This window comes from Lactuca virosa, chromosome 4, assembly GCF_052849685.1.
Source record: "Lactuca virosa cultivar CGN04683 chromosome 4, Lactuca_virosa_CGN04683_v6, whole genome shotgun sequence".
NCBI classification, from domain to species: Eukaryota; Viridiplantae; Streptophyta; class Magnoliopsida; order Asterales; family Asteraceae; genus Lactuca; species Lactuca virosa.
In genome coordinates, this window is record NC_136429.1 from 354,514,013 (window position 1) to 354,519,720 (window position 5,708).

General features: G+C 36.1%; 1 non-coding gene across 1 annotated transcript; it reads right to left on the reverse strand.

Moving 5' to 3' along the window:
* Positions 1-2,134: 2,134 nt before the first annotated feature.
* Positions 2,135-2,241, reverse strand: LOC145110168 (small nucleolar RNA R71). The gene has a single exon (XR_013709547.1). It is a non-coding gene; the product is annotated as a small nucleolar RNA R71 (small nucleolar RNA).
* Between the last annotated feature and the right edge of the window lie 3,467 nt (positions 2,242-5,708).

Consider the following 5,708-nt stretch of genomic DNA (forward strand, 5'->3'; position numbering starts at 1 on the left):
TCAAAATGGCCAAAAAGAGGGAAATATGCCCTAAAACCCTTGCATGGTGTCCTTACACGACCAAAAGCCAGATCTAGCCCACCTTGGCACCATTTTGCTCTGGAGATTCATAAAGTTGCAAACTTTATGAATCCCATGCATGCATTCAACAAGAAGGGTAGGAAGTGAGGAGTAATCCAAAGATCTAACCTTATTCTTTGATAAAAATAGAGTCTTGAAGACTTACAATAGTTCACAAGATGATTAAGCTCAAGGATGGGTGCTTGGTTTGCTGGATCTCCTCACTATCTCCTTCTTCTTAAGCTTCAAATGTTACTCTAGCTCCAAAAATGGAAGAGAATGGGGATTAGGGTTAGCACCGACGTTCTTAGTGTTTGGAGGCTGATGTGAGGTCAGGCTCAACGCTCATAAGGAGATTATATAGGGTGCAAACCCTAAAATTAGCGTTTTGTCTTAACAGCGCCTACTCGCCGAGTCGGACTTCCAACTCGTCGAGTAGGGTGTAGATCCCGCATCCCTGAAATGACTTCTACTCAACGAGCTGGACTCCCAACTCGCCGATTCCACACACGAAAATTCTAGATCTTACATAAATTAAGTAATACCTGGAACAGGTGTTACAATAGTTGATCATTCTAATTGCATGAATTTTCCACCTAATTGTTTATGATCATTAAATAATTAGAGCTAGGATTAATCAAATCTTAGATAAAGTAACTAGAGCTAGTAATTTTAATTGTGTTAGAGAACATAATTAATCTTAATTTGTGCTTGCTTCCTTAGCTTGATCATAGGAAAGTAACTACTATCATTCATAGTCCAGTTTTTGTTCATTATCAATTTGATGTTTAACTTGTGCTTGATCATTGCATGGTAATTCATAAATTTGTATGTCTTGATATTTGATAATAATAGCTAGTTAAGAAATTAGTAGTCAATATATTCCATCCACTAGAAATCAACCATAGGAGAAGGGGAAATCGGAATTTCATAGAAGTAATCTTTAATCTTGAAGTAAATTCGTTTTTATTTGCCTCTAGAGTTGGTAATTTGGTAGTGATTTGAATTAAGTTCTTCTGATCTTGCAAAATCAGTAAAAAAACCCCAATTTAAGTTTGTTTTCTTATTTTAATTAGAAATAGTTATATTGATTAATTAAATTTTGTTCCCTGTGTTCGACACCCGACTTACCTAAGCTACTCTATAATACGACTAGGTACACTGCCTATAGGTGCATATATTAGTTAAGTTAGTTAGGTTATAAATTAAAAACAAGTAGGTACTATTGTGTACATCAAGTTTTTGGCGTCGTTGCCAGGGAACAACTTATTTGATTTGTAGGTTAATTACTTTTACTTATTCGATCCTTTTGTGGGTTAAAACCCAAAAAATTTATTTTTCTGCATTTATTTTTCCGTCTGAACATCCACCACGTCATGGGCATCTTTCCCACGTCACGGTTTCGTCTCGGTCAGATTTTATTTTATTTATTTTTATTCGTTTTACATGTTTTTTATTTCGGTGATTTATGACACGAGGATCCAACACTCCAATAATTCCCCAATTGAAAAATCCAAAATCAGCTTTCCACAAGAAGAAAGACAAGAAGGTCGGCGAGTATAGCAACACATTTCAATCTGAAAAATTCAAACTTATTGAACAGACTCCTAGCAAGAAGGAAGTAGGATACGAGCTAGAAACATCGACCGACAAAAGTGCAGAAGTCGAGATAAAACGTGAGGTTGAAGAGATGGCGGACATCACAAGAATAACTATGGGAGATTACAAGAAGCGAATATGTGAGGATAATGGTCCAGGGCTTGTGTTGTCCGAGATTCCAGCTGAAAGAGGTTTTCAGCCCAAGGGCATCATTCTATCAATGCTCAAGGACATACCTTTTTCCAGGAAAGAATACAAAGACACATTGAAACACATCGGTGAAGTAAAGGACATTTCAAACTACTTCAATGTTCCAAACGTGCTACGAGACTCAGTGCTACTTAGGATGCTTTCGCTGACATATACCGGCGAAGCCAAAGTTTGGTTGAAACCACTCGCACTCGGATCCATTACTACTTGGGCCAATCTTCGTGAAGCCTTCATTGAGCAATTCATCCCACCTTCAAAGATATCCAAACTCAAAAAGCAGATTGCTAATTTCCAACAAAACAATGGTGAATCCTTATATGAATCCTAGGGGAGATACAAAGCGTTGGTTAGGAGTTGTCCTTAACATGATCTAAATGTCCAACAAGAAGTGTCCATTTTCTATGATGGGGTAAATGTTACAACAAGGAAACTTCTTGACTCTCAAGGACCAATGACAAAGAGAGAACTAGCCACCATTAAAGAGTAAATTGAGAAATTTGAAAAGGCCTCACGCGAATATCATAACCTACAAGAATATGTTACTAGAGGTAAAGGGGATGGAGGGAACGAGAATATGGCTGCAATCATTGCTAAACTAGAGAATATGGATAGGTGAATGACTAAATTGTATCAATTTATACACGCCACAAGAGTTGTATGTGCCAATTTCCATGGGCCACATTTAATGAAGGATTGCAATTTGGATGAGCATGGGAATAATAAAGTGCAAGTGTTTTACTCTAGTGGTGACAAATATGATGAAGATTTAAGAAAGTCGAAAAAGGATTTGCAGCCTTATGACGAGTACAAGAAGCAAAGGACGATAAATATAGACAAACTATTGGAGGCTACTACCAAAAAGAACAACCACCACCCGAGAAGAAATTGGATTTTGATTCAATACTTAATAGATTTATGGAATCCTCCGAAAAAAGACACGATACTACAAATTCTAATGTAAGAAATCATCGAGCTTCCATCAACAATATTGAGACTCAACTAGGCCAATTAACGACACTTGTTAACGAGAGGTTACCTCATAGAAATCCCGAACCAAAATTAAAACCTCATGTAATGGAGATTTAAACTGAAGAAGAAGTTCATTATGAGCCATTCAAGATCCCTGCTACAGCTACTAAGAAGCCCGATTCATATTTGGAAGAAGAGAATTCTGAAGCACAAAAAGCAAAATCTGAGTCAGGCTTTGATGATTCAGCACATCGTGATGACCTTGCCACATCATGGTTAATAGAGAATCAAAATTCTTCTCCTTTAAATTCGTATCAACCTCCTTTTCCATTCCCATCTCGGTCCATTAAGCATAATCTAGATTCAGAACAGAAGAAGTTCATGGAACAAGTACTATCTCTCTCAATTAACGCTCCTTTCCTCAAATCCATGGCTAAGCTTCCTAAGTTTGCTAAAGATGTGATGACTAATTGAAAATATTTGGAGAAAGCATCCACAATCGTTCTAAATGAGATATATTCAACTGTAATCATTAATGGATTGTCAATAAAAATGGGAGATCTAGGCCAGCTAACTTTGCCTTGTGAATTTGGCAATTCCACCTCCATAAATGCTTTAGCCGATTTGGGGGAAAACATCAATCTTTTTCCATATTCTTTCTACAAGAATCTCGATTTACCAAGGCTACAAAACAAAAAGATGACACTTTAAATGGCGGATCACTCAATCACTAACCCACGTGGGCTCATTGAGGAATTGTTGGTGAAAGTGGGGAAATTTGTTTTTCTAGTTGATTTTGTGGTAGTGGCCATGAAAGAAGACGAACAACTTCCTATAATTTTGGGAATAACATTCTTGAGTACCGAAAGAGCCCTTGTTGACATTCATGACTCGAAGCTCACACTTCGTGTAGAATATGAGGAAATTACTTTTGAAATGAGTCAAAAAGTGAGTTATGACATGCCAAGAGATGAAGTGCTAAGGATGAACAATTTGGAAGAAGAAAATTGATGGAAGAAGAGTCGAAAGTTTGGGAGAAACCTGGTGTGGAAAATTAAAAAGTTCCAAACCAAGAGCTTCAATTCCTATGACATTTCAGGTGTTCGTGCTCACTACACCCAAGTCTCAAGTGGAAGAAGTAAGTGACGAAGAAGAAGACAATTCGGGTAATAATGGTGAGATAAATAATGAATAAATGGGTGAAGAATTAGAGGAGTGATTTATTACAAAGATGGAGTTAGACAAAGAAGATCATAAAGAAGATGAGAAGAAGAATACGAAGAACAAATGGAAAACAAGGGAATGAAATGTAAACATTAAGAAACCACTGATCAAAAAGAGGAAGGAAAACTCGAAGAAGAAATAAATTTGATGGGTTAAAGCATACAAGCGGAAGTGGAAAAAGAAACAAGAGAAAAGGGAGATCCCACTCCCAACGGCAACATCGTAGAGTGGGTAGGAGTCCGACCCACGACTCATCAAAAAGAAGCGCTTCTCGGAAAGCACCCCGATTCTTGAGAGTATTCATTTTTTTTTCTTTGTATTGCTTTTTAGTTTTCATTTTAGTTAACCGAATGATCATGTGTTTCTCTAGTCTTTTGATCTTCTTATGTAGTGTTGAACGAAAGTGAAGAAGTGAAGGAGCTTAATTGATGAAAAAGTCGTTAGATATTTCAAGATTATAATTAAAGATCATATTTTTGGAATAAGTGTAGGGTTCCCATTAGATGAAGAGAAGATATTTGAAGGAATTTTACAGAAAGAAAAGGTCGGAAATGGTCCTAAGCCATTAAAAAGAAACGATGCGTTATTTTGGATCTTAATGATGTTTTAAGAAGGACCACGACTCTCCACGTCTTGGAATTTGTTATTATCACGACTGAAATCCATTATACCTAGACCCACGATGTGCAATCACTAGAACACGTTGTGGTGTTCTTTTTTTCATGACCATGTCGCCTTTTTACTCGATACCACGACGTGACATTGCTTTCTCACGTCGTGGCTGAGGTTCGGCACACTTTTTGAAGATGGTTTGTTGGTTTATTTTGATTCGGCACATTTACATTCACGCAAAAAGAGTCCAAAAACTTTGTTTCCACCCATTATTATGAGATGTCCAAGCTTTTCCACACAAGTTTCAGAATTCGATCTCGCCACTACTATCCCAGGGAAGTCTGTTCCAATTTCTCATCTTTAATTTTATGTTATAATATTACTTAAGAATGTAATATGGACATTGCATCAATTAAGTGTGGGGTAGGGTTTTTAGTATAGGGATACAAGCATACTGATTAAAAATGATGAAAAGGACTAGGATTTATAAAAAACTTATTAGAAAGATTTAAAATAACTAATCTAAAATTGAATCTTGTTAAAAAAATGTTGTATTGTTTTGTTGAGACCAAGGTTCCTAGTGTTGTGTGGGATGATCAGATGCGTGATTCGATGTTTATTTGAGCCAGTATATGTTATATTGTATTTGTGGCTTTCCTGTCCTAATGGAATTATGTAACAAAAACACGACCTTACTTAGTTTAAGGGACATAATATTTTTAGTATCGTGTACCATAAATGTATCTAGGAGAGCTTATATAGTCATTGCACCTTAGACTAATACCTCTAATAAATAAGGGTTAAAGTTAAGTTCTCTTGCTTAAGCATATGTTTTTATAGGATTTATAGCTTTTAGTGAAAAAAAATGAGAAATAAAACAGAAAAATTAGAAAAAAAATAGGAAAGAAAAAAGAAAGTTGCATAAGTTTGAGAGAATAAGAGTCTACAAAGTTATGAAGATCAAGAAATATGAAGAAATGTTCAAGAATCAAAGACTCAGGAATAAGGCAATTTGCCAAGTTATTATTTATTGT